Source organism: Periplaneta americana, chromosome 5, assembly GCF_040183065.1.
Source record: "Periplaneta americana isolate PAMFEO1 chromosome 5, P.americana_PAMFEO1_priV1, whole genome shotgun sequence".
Taxonomy (NCBI): domain Eukaryota; kingdom Metazoa; phylum Arthropoda; class Insecta; order Blattodea; family Blattidae; genus Periplaneta; species Periplaneta americana.
Window position 1 is genome coordinate 39,532,303 of NC_091121.1, and position 15,816 is coordinate 39,548,118.

General features: G+C 32.8%; 1 long non-coding RNA gene across 2 annotated transcripts in view; it reads left to right on the plus strand.

The window, feature by feature from the left end:
* Nucleotides 1-15,816, plus strand: part of LOC138700473 (uncharacterized) — a 263,149-nt gene that overhangs the window by 198,235 nt on the left and 49,098 nt on the right. For both annotated transcript variants that reach the window (XR_011332355.1, XR_011332356.1), the window contains exon 3: nucleotides 1,633-1,778. This is a non-coding gene — a long non-coding RNA (uncharacterized lncRNA). The remainder of the gene's footprint in view (nucleotides 1-1,632; nucleotides 1,779-15,816) is intronic.

Here is a 15,816-nt window from a genome sequence, read left to right on the forward strand (position 1 = left end):
TTTTATTACATCATGAACAAAGAACGTTTCACTCTAATTTATTTTTCCTCTCAGAAAATTATCTTTAGAATTTCAATTAAGACATATTTAACTACGTATGGTAGACCCTGTAAAATGTAACCAAGAGTTATGAAGTTATAAATATACTGGTTGAACCGTTGGCAACAGGATAATGTAAGTCTCTTTATTAACAGAATCAAGTGAACTTTACATAAAACTCGTCAGAATTATCATGAAACACGAAGTTTTGTAAAATATGAAAATTATCATAATAAACTTTAAATGGCGCCCGCATTTTGAGTGTCAGCAAATTACTAATACTAATAAATAGTAATTAAAATTTATTCCTGGTATTACGAGAACAGAACATGTTAGTATATAGGTTTCATTCGTCAAGCCGTATATTTTTCAAATGTGCACACAAATTTAAGCTGAATAAATAATTAATCCATAACTCATTTCTTACTTTCAAGGAAAATTAAGGTTAAAACAAAAAGAAACATGATATAATGTATGGGGCGTAACAGCTATGGTACGCAGTTTTGAAATTTTATGGAAACCACGGCCAGCTAAGAACTTTATGCAGTCAGTATAATGACGTCAACAATCTGTTTTCTAATGCTGAAGCGTTACTTCGTTTCGAGCCCACGTGACACAATTTTCACTGTGTGAACGTCTTGTGGCAGATGGAAAAATAGTCCAAAGTGACCTGATGGCAAATCTGATCAGTGACATCAAAAGTGCTTCTTACTTACTTACAAATGGCTTTTAGAGAACCTGGAGGTTCATCGCCGCACTCATATAAGCCCGTCATAGCTCCCTATCCTGAGCAAAATTAATCCAGTCCCTAACATCATATCCCACCTCCGTCAAATCCATTTCAATATTATCCTCCCATCTATATCTCGGCCTCTCTAAAAGTTTTTTCCCTCTGGCCTTCCAACTGACATTCAATATGCATTTCTAGATTTGTCCATACGTGCTATATGTCCATCTTAAATATCTAGATTTAATATTCCTATTTATGTTAGGTGAAGAATACAATGCGTGCAGTTCTGTGTTGTGTAACTTTCTCCATTCTCCCGTAACTTAATCCCTCTTAGTCCCAAATATTTTCCTAAGCACCTTATTCTCAAACACCCTTAACTTCTGTTTATCTCTCAAAATGAGAGTCCAAGTTTTACAACCATACATAACCGGTAATATAATTGTTTTATAAATTCTTTCAGCTTTTTTAAAATCAAACCGGATGACAAAATCTTCTTAACAGATTTATAGGCGTCGCAGGCATTTCCATAGGCTATTTATTCTGCGTTTAATTTTCTCTCGAGTGTCTTCTATTTATTACTGTTTCTCCAAGATATGTGAACTTTTCCACCACTTCAAAGGATAAATTTCCAATTTTTATATTTCCATTTCGTACCATGTTCCGGTCACGAAACATAATCATATAAAATGAAAATGCTTCTATAAATAAAAGAATATATATTTAACATGTGACAATCAACTTTATAACGTATAGCCTAATAGTCTTCAAGAAAATGAACATGTAAAAAACGAACTATTAGATAAACGATTCTAATGGAAACGCAATTACTTTGCTATTTACAATATTTTTCTTTTTTTTCTTAGGAATACATACTAGAGCTGGCCAATTACTACCAACCGACCTGTCACCATGACAACCAGATGTCCGCCTGTTTGATGTTTTATATTAAAACATCTCTGAGCATCATTCTTCATTAAGGATAATATACGTTCTCTCCATATTGAGCAAGGTAATTCAGTACTTCTTGTAAAATTTTACGTTATTTTCTATTTTATTTTAGACTATACGGTTTGTTCTCTTTAATTGCTTGCTTGTAAATTAGATCTACTTTATGTGTATATTATGTTAGCTATCATAAACCAGATTGCTTCAGTATGGGCTTCTTGCGCTAGAGACAAGATTTCATAAAACCGCAATTGCAGAATGAAAGTAAACAATAGAATTAATATATTTTTGCATTTTCTTCCCCCCCCCCCCTACAGATTCTGCACAACTACATATTTCATTGCAATAAAAGATTACAATGTTCATACATTCGGAAATCAGGGAAGTAGAGCTCGCAGAAATTCTTAGTTCGGTACCAGAAGAGAATGATGTAGCTAGGACTATTTTTTACTTTGATGCGAAGAGGCACAAAGTCTAATAATGCAACCACTAATAGGCTTATTGTGCCTCGCCACTTCAACCATGAATGTTTTTTTAAGCCCGAACGGTCGCACTCTAGTAGATATCTTGACTCATATATGTGGTGCCAAATGTCATCTGTCGATTCAGCTTCCACGTCTTAAGGTTTCGATGAAGTCCAATGTACTACGTCTCCTCACAGTGATGCTATATGTACGTCAGTCACAATAGTACATCGTGTCGCACCGTTTTCAATCAAAAATATTTTTTTGTCGGTTATTTGATGACGCTTCACCAACAACTAGGTTATTTAGCGTAGAATGGAATTGGTAATAGCGGAATGAATGAATGAATGAATGAATGAATGAATGAATGAATGAATGAATGAATGAATGAATGAATGAGTGAGTGAGTGAGTGAGTGAGTGAGTGAGTGAGTGAGTGAGTGAGTGAGTGAGTGAGTGAGTGAGTGAGTGAATTAATCAATTAATTAATGGAATGAAAGCATGAATTGAAATTGGTCGAGCCCTTTCGGTCCCACACACGTAGGTCATTTAAGTGGGCCCATTTTGCACCAAAAACTGAAAAGTTTACCCAAGTTCTGAAGCCTCCTTGAAGGCCAGGATTACTCTCTGATCTATTTTTCTTAAGTAAATAAGTAAATGATACATAATTATGTAATTAAAAATTTAAATAAGTAAATGAATAACTAAGTAAGGACATAAGTAACCAAATAAATAAGTAAATAAATAGCCAATTAAAAATATAAATAAATAAATAAATAAATAAATAAATGAGTAACTAAGTAAGTAAATAAATATCTAATTAAAAAGTAAATAAGTAAATAAATAAGTCAATGAGGAACTAAGCAATCAAATAATTAAGTAAATAAATAAGTGAATAAATATTTCATTAAAATTATAAATGATTAAATAAATAAGTAAATGAGTAACTAAGTAAGTAAATGAATAAATAAGTAAATAAATATTTGATTTAAAAAGTAAATAAATAAGTGAATAAGTAACTAAGTAAGCAAATAAGTAAGTAAATAAATAAGTAAATAAATACCTGATTTAAAAAGTAAATAATTAAATAAATAAATATATGAGTAACTAAGTAAGTAAATGAATAAATAAGTGAATAAGCAACTAAGTAAGCAAATAAGTAAGTAAATAAATAAGTAAATAAATATCTGATTTAAAAAGTAAATAAGTAAATGAGTAACTAAGTAAGTAAATAAATAAATTAATAAGTAAATATCTGATTACAAAGTAATAAGTAAATAAATGAGTATCTATGTAAGTAAATAAGTGAATAATTAAGTAAATACCTGATTGAAAACGTAAATGAGTAACTAAGTAAGTAAATAAGTAAATGAATGAATAAATAAGGAAATAAATACCTAATTAAAATGTAAATCAGTAAATAAATAAGTAAATGAATAAGTAAGTAAGTAAACATCCAATTAAATAAGGTAAATAAATAACTAAGTTAATAAAAAAACTAAGAAAAATAAATAAAAAATAGAAAATGAGTTAATAATGAATAAATAAATAGACAAATCAATCAATCAATCAATCATTCAACTAACAAAAGAACAAATAAATAAATAAATGGTGTTAATTAATTACCCAAATATTAACTTAGAACCAGACGAAATATTAATTCAACATTAGTAGAAACTAAATGTCTCACATCTGCTGGTCTAAAGCATAGCATAAATTTTGGCCCTCGGTTGTACAATGCTTTAACTAAATTACACCCAGAACTTCTAACATGTAACCCACTAACATATAACAAGAAAATTAGAAACGTGTTAATATCTTCAATTTGATTAAATAAATTTATAGCCTATGTGTATGAATTAATCAACCTATATTATATTTGTATTTTATAATTTTGAAATATATATTAGTCCTACTTTTGACGTGCGATATTATTCTTCTCTAGTGTTAATATTATATTATGTAATTCCATTGCCGCTGTAATTATATTTTAGTTGCTATTTTATTTTACTTATTTATTTATATTATTATTATTTTTTTATTTTAATATTATATCTGAACTGCGACCGAGCACGAGCGCTGCTCATTCGGTCTCAAATTTTGTTAATACTACTGTATCTTCTTTTTATATTGCTTGTATTATTTTATTTGTATTTCTCTTTCTTTGTTTTGTAATTATATTTCTTTATTCTGTATATTTGAATTTAAATAAAATAAAATTAAATTAAATTAAATTAAATTAAATTAAATGTATTTATGGACATGTGCTCAAGTAGATTAGCTAATCTGTTTCAAAACAGCGACTGTGAATCTTCCGAGTAGACAAAACCGCTTCAAATTAACATACCCAGACGCTTATTTAGTGGACAGCAATTGGTTAGTTATTAGTCGAGCCTGGCGGTATACAGCCCTCGTGATGGTCTACTTTATTGCAATGGAAATAAACGAACGAGTTTATTGTGGTAACAAATCTCGCAGCTGCGAAAGGGAATAAGATGTCTCTGAATTCGCAACGCGGTCCAGTCCGTGTGATAATTTGGACGGTACTCCCGTTATAAATCGTGTGAAGACAAACGTGTAACATTTAAATTGCGCACTCGCAGGAATTAAGTCTAGATAGCCCCTCGAGGCACATTGTAATGGCAATAAATACGCGCGGATAATAATAATTATTGTTTACGCATGTAATCGGTGTGCTGTGGGCAGCTGGCAATTATTCTGCTCTATTTGCTAGGGTCCACACCCTGTCCGTGATGTCACTAACCGGTCGAACACCCGGGCATAAATTTTCTGCCCTTTTTGTGTTTGATTTTTGAAAGGTACAGAGCGTAAATGTTTTTACAATTTAGACTCTATCTTAACTATTTATTTTGCTATTTCAATATGGATTTTCTGTAGTTACATATACAGTGGAAGCTCTTAAGTTCGACAGAAATCAAGTTCGACATCCCATAGTTCGACTGCTTACGTAGGGGAATTAGACACGCCCCTGTACGGACACTAAGAAACGATAACAATAGGAGTTTTGTCAGGATCCGTCAAATATTAGTACTTACTTACTTACAAATGGCTTTTAAGGAACCCGAAGGTTCATTGCCGCCCTCACATAAGCCCGCCATCGGTCCCTATCCTGTGCAAGATTAATCCAGTCTCTATCATCACACCCCACCTCCCTCAAATCCATTTTAATATTATCCTCCCATCTACGTCTCGGCCTCCTCAAAGGTATTTTTCCCTCCGGTCTCCCAACTAACACTCTATATGCATTTCTGGATTCGCCCATACGTGCTACATGCCCTGCCCATCTCAAACGTCTGGATTTTAAGTTCCTAATTATGTTAGGTGAGGAATACAATGCATGCAGTTCTGTGTTGTGTAACTTTCTCCATTCTCCTGTAACTTCATCCCGCTTAGCCCCAAATATTTTCCTAAGCACCTTATTCTCAAACACCCTTAACCTATGTTCCTCTCTCAAAGTGATAGTCCAAGTTTCACAACCATACAGAAGAACCGGTAATATAACTGTTTTATAAATTCTAACTTTCAGATTTTTGGACAGCAGACTGGATGATAAGAGCTTCTCAACCGAATAATAACACGCATTTCCCATATTTATTCTGCGTTTAATTTCCTCCCGAGTGTCATTTATATTTGTTACTGTTGCTCCAAGATATTTGAATTTTTCCACCTCTAACAAATATTAGTAGTTTACAATATTTGTCACATTTATTTATTTAGTTTTTTAACGTTTTCGGCTTGAGTAAGCCATTTTCAGAAAAAAGGTTTTAAGCCTATATACATGAAGTGGTGCATATGTGTATAATACAAATAAATGAAACAGTTGAAAAATAAGTCTCTGTGGAGATGAGTGAACATACAATGATTAAAACATTACTGTATTAAAAACAAGGGCTATATAAGCCATGATCAAAAGTTATTAAAAGTTATTAAATACTAAAATTAAAACATGTGCGATGTAGTTGCGATTAAAACATGTTGGATAATCTGTAGTAAGGTCCAGATCTGACTAGAATATGGTGAATCAATATCATGTGTACTGTGAAAACATCCCTGTAGACGCTGGAGATAGGAAGATGGCTTACTCAAGCCGAAAATGTTAAAAAACTAAATAAATAAATGTGACAAATATTGTAAATTACTAATATTTGTTAAAATAGATAAGCACAGACGGATCCTGACAAAACCCCTATTGTTATTGTATCAGCTTATCGGCCCTCACTATAGGCCTACCTTTCAAATTTACTAAGAAATGCCATTTGAATGGGAATTGGTTCTGTGTCTTGTAGTGATACTTTTTGTTAAAGGAAAAAAGAATATTTTATTGATTAGGACATCCATATTGATCACTGATTTTAAATTAATGAACTCTTCTTTTTCTATTTGAGAATTGTGCCGTTTGAGAGACGGAACTGTCGAAACCCACTGTGGTACTAGAAGCGCATACACAAGTCTCGGGGCGGGCAGGAAATGCAAGTACAGTACTGTATTCGTTGTTTGGATAACCAATAAGAATTTGTATTCATTTCACCTGCCACACCCACTACCCTTATTGGGTTGAACTTTCAATTCTGTTCAGTGGAACTTAGGAGAGTCCACTGTATTTAGAATTATAATTCAACTGTTTGAATAGTTTGCAGACTCAATTCAGTCTTCAAAAAAATGTTTGATTATGAAAAATTGTAGACTACAAGTGTAATGTAGAACTCAGACTGTGTTATCTGGAATTAATTTCGCCATTATCTGTCTGATAAGTTTGCGGAATAATTTCATTCATTTTATTCTGAAAAAAAGAAGACTATAAACGAAATTCACAATTCAGACTTTCCTCTACAATTTTTTAATTATATTAATATGAGTTTTCTGTAATTACGTATACAGATTATTTATTTATAACTGCACTAGAACTGTTTAAATAATTTGCAGACTCAATTCAGTCTTCAGAAAAATGTTTGATAATGAACAATTGTAGACTACAAGTGTAATGTAAAACTCAGACTATGTTCTGTGGAATTACTTTCGCCATTATCTGTCTGATAAGTTTGCGGAATAATTTCATTCAATTTATTCTGAAAAAAAAATGAAGACTGTAAACAAAATTTACAATTCAGACTTTCCTCTACAATTTTTTAATTATTTTAATACGAGTTTTCTGTAATTACGTATACAGATTATTTAGAATTACAATACAACTGTTTGAATAGTTTGCAGACTCAATTCAGTCTTCAGAAAAATGTTTGATTATGAACAATTGTAGACTACAAGTGTAATGTAGAACTAAGACTATGTTCTCTGGAATTACTTTCGCCATTATCTGTCTGATAAGTTTGCGGATTAATTTCATTCATCTTATTCTGGAAAAAAAATGAAACTATAAACGAAATTTACAATTCAGACTTTCCTCTACAATTTTTTTATTATTTTAATATGAGTTTTCTTATGCAGATTATTCAGAATTGGAATACAACTTTTCGTAAAGTTTGCAGATTTACTTCAGTTTTCAGAAAAAATATTTGATTATTAAAAATTGTAGTCTACACATGGTAATTTAGAGCTCAGACTATATTCTCTGAATTAATTTCGTCATTATAAAACAGCTGTCTGAAAAGTTTGCGGACTAATTTCAATCTTTGGGCGGAAAATGCTTCATTCTGAAAAAATGAAGATTAAATTATGTAATTTACAATTCAGACTGTCCTCTACAATTAATTTCGCTATAGTAATACGGATTTTCTGTAGTTTCATATACAGAATATTTAGAATTGTAACACAGCTGTTTGAAAAGTTTGAGGGCTCAATTCATTCTTCAGAAAAAAACATTGCATTCTGAAAAGGTTAAGACTACAAAATGTAATTAACAATTCTGACTATGTTACGTATCTATATCTATATATATATATATATATATATATATATATATATATATATAATATATATATATATATATAATATATATAAGAAATGGTAATGGAAATTACGGGAAAACGGCTGAACGGATTTTAATAAATGGCCCCTCATTTTGAAGCATGAAACCCAAAGTTTTTTAAAAAATAGCAGGTTTTCAGTGAAATGTCAATTTTCCTACATAATTTTCCTATTTTCCAAAATCCATCTGTCATCAGTTTTGAGAACTAGCTAATTGCACTCAGGAGAAGCGAAGCGAGCATCAAGTCGGCCGTGTTGCATTTCAGAATAAAACAAAACACACATTAGAGTAAACAATATTACACGAAGGCCATGATTTGCAAGAATTCTGACATATTTAGAGCTCAAATTAAATTGGTTATTAAAAACTTAACTTACTAAAAATAATTTACAGATTCGATTCTGTGGTGTGTTTCTGGGTACAGCTGTGTATTGGATATTAAAAACTACAAAACTTGAGGTGGTTTGATGACATTATTACTATTAGAAATGAAATATTATAGTTAATGCCGTGATGTGACTAATTTTTATTAATTATACATATTAATGCTATATTAATGATATGAAAGTGAAACGTTTTGAGGTTATGTAAGTAGATGTAGAGAATAATTTAAATTAGATTTTGATTTCTATATTTTACTGAGTGGCGGCTATATAGTATATATAGTATATGTTACTGAAAACTATAAAACTTACGTAAGATAATATTATTAACAATCAAATATTTTTATAGTTATTAATCAAGTGGGGTTGGGTCTTTTTCATATATTTAATGACGGTGTGGTGTAGATATTTATATGCGTGGTTCTCTTCAGTATTGGCTCGAGAGAGAGTATCTTTCATTATTATGGAAGCAAATAATTTTCAGAATGTCTGGTATTCTTCATTGAAAATAAATCTGAAAAATGTTTATTTGAACGTCTAATGAACTTAGTTTGCAGCATTTGCTGCACAAGCCACTAGTATATACATAATTTGAACTGGTAATGGAAATTACGGGAAAATGGCTGAACGGATTTTAATAAATGACCCCTATTTTGAAGCTTGGAACCCAAAGTTTTTCAGAAAAGTTGTAGTTTTCAGTCAAATGTCAATTTTCCTACATCGTTTTCCTATTTTCCAAAATCCATTTGTCGTCAGTTTTCGGAAATAGTGGCTTTTCAGAATAAACACACTACAACAAACAATATCACATGAAGGCAACGACCTGCAGGATTGTTGACATATGTAGAGTTCAGATGGCTCAGATTCTCTAACATATTAATGCCAATATGTGTAAAGATTATTACTCACACATTTTTTTTAAATTTCTCAACCGACAGTCTAATGACTCACAGTTTATCTTCCCACATTTCTTTGTGGCTTATTTCAACGGTTCTATCATTACGTTGAAAATTTCAATGCAGCTGAAATTTCCATTTGTTGTGATGGTAATTTCCTTTCAGGTATGATCCGATGTAAACTAAAGATGTACCCAAGAGTCATTAAAAACAAGGAAATCATAATGCTGATATTTTTAACTTCGATAAGTTCTTAAAAGGGTTAGGTAATTTACGTCCCAGTGCAAAAATTCATTTGAAATGGTCAACGGAAGTGATATATAAAAGTTCTGTGGGCCACTAACCGTGAGAGAATATGTACGTGAACTGAGTAACGAAGAAGAGATTTCTGAGGGCATCCAAACGGTCGTCTTCAAAAATGTAAAAAACAAAAAAAAATTGTATAATGTGTACTGGTACCATCTCTGTTAATACTCAAAAGGAGGGACAAAAGCGACAGTTGGGTGGCTTGGCAAAACGGAAAGATGGACGTTTTACTGCTTAGACTTCTTTTTTACTTGTTATTTCCTTCAACTGTTAAGAAGAACTTTTACTACAGTCAAAACAAAATTCCCACATCGCCAAAACCGGACTGTCCACTATCAGAACCTGAAATTATATTTTTTTAAAAGAGTTAAGCTTGAAGAAGTCTCCCAACAATGTCGGACAATCACGGAGGCCCTTACTGTAAATGGTCAGTATCTATTAAAATCCGAATGTAAGGTAGAGATCTCACGATCGAAACCGGACTGTCCAGTTCAACATAGGGGTGGATTGTTGTCGGCGATAATACATCAAAAAGGGTTAGTCGTGGTGGTGGTGTAAGGCACCCTTAAATAATTACACTTATATAAATGGTCAATTCCTCCTGCCTACTACTTTTGTACTCCGGAGTCTTTCGCTACTGCGGTGGTAACCTTGCATTCTTATGCCCTCCCAAAACCGGATGGGCCAGTTAAAGGAATATATCCATTTAAAGATAGCGATAGCGGAAGAAATGAGAAGTCTGAATAAAAAAATAAACATAAGAATCCCGTCCCCTATAGAAGATGGACAGTAAATGGTCAGTACCCCATTCCGACAACCCTTTTCTTTATAAGCGGCTTCCTCAATACCAGATCTTCCCACGAAAGATATTCGCGAAGAACTGGACAGTCCAGTTAAGGAAAAATACACTGCAGCAGGAAGAAGAAAGCAGACAGGTCCCTGTCCTCTGTTTAAAAATGAAGAGCAGGACAAAACCTATCTGGTCAGTTGGTCGGTTCACACCTCAGTCACTACCGAGGAGTTCTCCTTGGGGAACCGGAACTGGCCAGTCCAGTTTACCGGGAAGATGTCCCCGCACGGTCAATTCCTTTTGCTACTTCCCATTCAATCTTGTCCTTCACCCCCTTTCACTAGTATAACGTTAAGAATTCCCGGTTCTCACACAAAACCGGACTATCCAGTACCAGAGATGATGATTTAATAAAACTTTTGAAGGGTGGCAGTAAAGAAAACGGACTTTATCCTCAAGCCCTTCTTTTTGCATCGAATAAAAATTACATCATCGCGAATGGTCAGCTGGAAGACAAGAACTTTAGGATAGGACGGAGCACGTTCGATTCGATCGTCATTCTCTTCTTCTTCCTTCTAGAACGGGTTTCTGCCTCGTCCGACGGGAACGGGTTTAATATATTACAACACGTCCTTTGTCATTATAATTTTAGTGTATTTGTGAACTATTTGTAAGAGTGCTCGTTCGGGGTCGGCATGAATTAACTGTTGTCGGTGATACGCAGACCGTGGTAACGGAGTCCACAATTGATTCGACCCATACCAATGAGAGATGACGGCGACTCACTTGTCCAATTTATGGCCGTGGAATTAGATTTAAAATAGGTTAGATCACTTCCTGAATATTTAATCACGCACTCTGTTACTGTAATTATTTGCAAAAATACAGCAGATGTTCACATCAGATCTCGTTTAAGAGCATAAAATCATGTCGTGAACAGACAATTAACTTAATTTTTTGCAATAATTTCCATTTTATTTATTTATCTATTTATTTACTTATTTATTTATTAATTATATGTATGCACTTTTTGTCTGAACTATAATATAATAAATACCAAAATATGAAACATATTTGTTTATTTATCTATTTATCTCTTTATCTATTTACCTACTTACTTATCTATTTACCTATTTAATTATTTATTTATTTATCTATCTATTTACTTATCTATTTATTTGTTTATTCGCTCACTCACTCATTTATTTATTTACTAATTTATTTATTTACTTATTTATTTATTTGTCTATTTATCTCTTTACCCATTTACCTATTCACTTATTAATTTATTTATTTATTTATCTATCTTTTTATTTATTTATCTATTTATTTGTTTATTCACTCACTCAATTATTTATTTATTTATTTATTTATTTATTTATTTATTTATTTATTTATTTATTTATTTATTTATTTATTTATTTATTTATTTATTTATTTATTTATTTCATCTGGAGGAGTTAAGGCCATCAGGCCTTCTTTACTAACCAGGAGAAACACAAATACAAAAAGAAAAAACAAATGCCCAGAGAAGAAGTAAGTAAGAAAAATAAATAACAACAAAAATATAAATACAAAAAAAAACAGAAACGCTAAAAGAAAGTAGGAAATTACAAATACGAGATAATTCCACAATAGATTTAAAAATTATACTAATATATTGAGTGATTAAGGTAAATAATTAAACATCTGTAAATAATATTATAGATACATTAATTTGTACTACAGAATTTATCTGTAATGCTGACACTTAATATTTTAGGAGAAAAATTCGTTCCGGCGCCGGGGATCGAAACCGGGTCCTTGGTTCTACGTACTAAGCGCTCTGACCACTGAGCTACGCCGAATTCAATCCACAGCGCCGGATCGAACTTTCCTACTTCGATGTTTCCCTTTGTGGCCTGACTCCAAGTTAGGCATATATATGTTTACGTGTATCCAATGTCAACTGCCATTATATCGGCGTAGCTTAGTGGTCAGAGCGCTTGGTACGTAGAACCAAAGACCCGGGTACGATCCCCGGCGCCGGAGCGAATTTTTCTCATCATATATTAAGTACCTAATATAAGACAAGTAAATACCTGCCTTAATTTATTTCTAATTCTATGCAAGAAATTGGGTTCAATTCTGTAAAAATCACTGTGTACTAGACGTAAAAAAGGAATAATATATATAAGGTGTAATATACCTGGAATTTGGATTTTTTCTACCTGGTACTATAGGAGCACATTAAGGAAATCCTGTGAAGCGAGTTCAGTAACTGCGACGACACACAATGTCAAATTGAGAATAAGACAAATAATATTCATGTCGAACACTGAATTAACATCCACGATTTCAGTAGCTTCTGATAGCGTTAAATTCTACGTCTTATTTATTGTATAAATTTCATTCGGCATAATAATAATAATAATAATAATAATAATAATAATAATAATAATAGACCTAATAATAATATTACTTACTTAGGATGGCTTTTAAGGAATCCGGAGATCCATTGCCGCCCTCACATAAGCTCGCCATCGGTCCCTATTCTGAGCAAGATTAATCCAGTCCCTACCATCATATCCCATCTCCCTCAAATACATTTTAATATTATCCCCCCATCTACGTCATGCCTCCCCAGAGGTCTTTTTCCCTCCGTTCTCAAAACTAACATTCTATATGCATTTCTGGATTCACCCATACGTATTACACTCCCTGCCCATCTCAAACGTCTGGATTTAATGTTTCTAATTATGTCAGGTAAAGAACAAAATACGTGCAGTTCTGCGTTGTGTAACTTTCTCCAATCTCCTGTAACTTCATCCCTCTTAGCCCCAAATATTTTCCTAACCACCTTATTCTCAAACACTCTTAACCTCTGTTCCTCTCTGAAAGTGAGAGTCCAAGTTTCACAACCATAGAGAACACCGGTAATATAACTGTTTTATAAATTGTAACTTTCAGTTTTTTCAGACAAAACCGGATGACAAAAGCTTCTCAACCAAACAATAGGCATAGCAAGCATTTCCCCTATTTCTTCTGCGTTTAATTTCCTCTCGAATGTTATTTATATTTGTTATTGTTGGTTCAAGGTATTTCAAATTTTCCACCTCTTCAAAGGACAAATTTCAAATTGTTACATTTTCATTTCGTATAATTTTATGGGCACGAAACATAATCGTATACTTTTCTTTTCGGAATTTACTTACAAACCTATCTCTTTACTTGCTTCAAGTAAAATTTCCGTGTTTTCCCTAATAGTTTGTGGATATTTTCCTAGCACATTCACGTCATATACATAGACAAGTAGCTGATGTAACCCATTCAATTCTAAGCTTCCTCTTTATCCTGAACTTTCCTAATGGCATATTCTACAGCAAAGTTAAAAAGTAAAGGTGATAGTGCATCTCCCTGCTTTATCCCGCAGTGAATTAGAAAAGCATCCGACAGAAGTTGGCCCATACGGACTCTGCTGTATGTTCCACCGAGATTCATTTTAATTTATCGAATTAGTTGCTTGGGAATACTAAATTCAATAAAGATAGGGTAAACTAGGGTCTGTTGGACAGTCGGGCATGTTGGACACTCTGTACTTTAACGTGTTACCACGCCACTTGTGGGCACCACATTCTGCTAGAAGTCAATGACGGAAGTAGCCCCACTCGTGCCTACTTCCGTCATTGACTTCTAGCTGAATGTGGTGCCCACAAGTGGCGTGGTAAGACGTTAAAGTACAGAGTGTCCAACATGCCCGACTGTCCAACAGACCCTAGTTTACCCTATTTTATAAAACTTCTCTCTTAACCGATTCATATGCCTTTTTGAAATCTATCAATAATTGATGTATTGTACCCTTATACTACCATTTTTTCTCCAATATCTGTCGAATATAAAAATTTTTATCAATAGTCGATCTATTACGCCTAAAACCTCACTGATGTTCCCCAATTATTTCATCTTGTCAGAAGAATATAGGACAAAATTTTGTATGATGTCAACAAAAGTGTTATTCGTCGAAATAATAATAATAATAATAATAATAATAATAATAATAATAATAATAATAATAATAATATTATTAATAATATTCATCATCATTATCATCACTATCAAAACACAAAAAGGTTTTTTCATTATTTATTGAGGTTTATTATAACCTACATTATTTTGACGCTCGACCTCAAGACAAATTTTATAAATTGAACAATGTGCGTAATTTTACTGATGATGGGCCAATAACATTTAGTCGAAATACAGAGATGTCTGTGGTGCTCTGGAATGAGGGCCGCGCCCGTAAAGTGATAATCAAGGGCACCGTGAGTGGATCTGAATTTTTACGCGTCCATTAAAAGCTCAAATACAGTCGCCTATCACGATGATGGCGGCGAGCGCAAGCACTAATCTACTTTATCGTATTTTTAGACAGTTGACTTCTATCTCAGCTTTTAAACAGTGACGGAACCGGTTTCAAATGACATCAGCTTAAAGAAAGTAACGGTCTTAATCCTGCATATGTAATTTGATTAATCTCTGTCAGCTTTTAATTATAATAACAAATTACTCGTCGAAGTTAATGCTTCAGATGTTATAGAAGGATAGAGCTGAATGTAATGCAATTATTTCTTTGTGAAGAAAATAAGAAGCTCCAAGAAATATGTAACAGAACTAAAGAAATTGGACGGAAAATACTATGGGCCACACTGAAATTTTCTACAGACTTTAGCAGCAAAATATTTCTGATTTTGCTTTTGTTTGTTTCTCAAGTATGTCTCCTTAAATATTATGTACTTGTCCACTTCATGGAAACATATTAATCAGAGCAATGCACCCACTTTTCTAGAGGTGCTTCAGACATCAGCCCGTTAAAGGCCTCAATCGTAGCTTCAACGGTATTAGATGACAACATGCGCATTTTCTTCTTGATGGTTGGGAATAAGAAGTCGTATGGTGCCAGATCAGGACTGTACTACGACTGAATAATTAATTTCACATCTGAAGTGACCAAACTGTCCACTCTCTGTTCAGGAGTCAAAATTTTATTTTCACAAATTCCCCCCCCCCCCCCATTCATTTTTATAGTTTTCAGAGACGTCTGTATTGTATATTAAAAGTATTTATTTCAGTCACTGGTTTCACAGCATATGTTTAAGGTGTTAAAACTTTGCATTACATGTTTAAAAGACGTATGAACGTTTTCGTTGGACTACGCCAACATCATCAGATACGACGTACATTTCAGCAATATCTATAATCTCTACATAATCTCTACAAATACAAAACATATTTAGTGGCATGCCAAATGAAACATACTAAAAAACCAACATGGTTATGATAC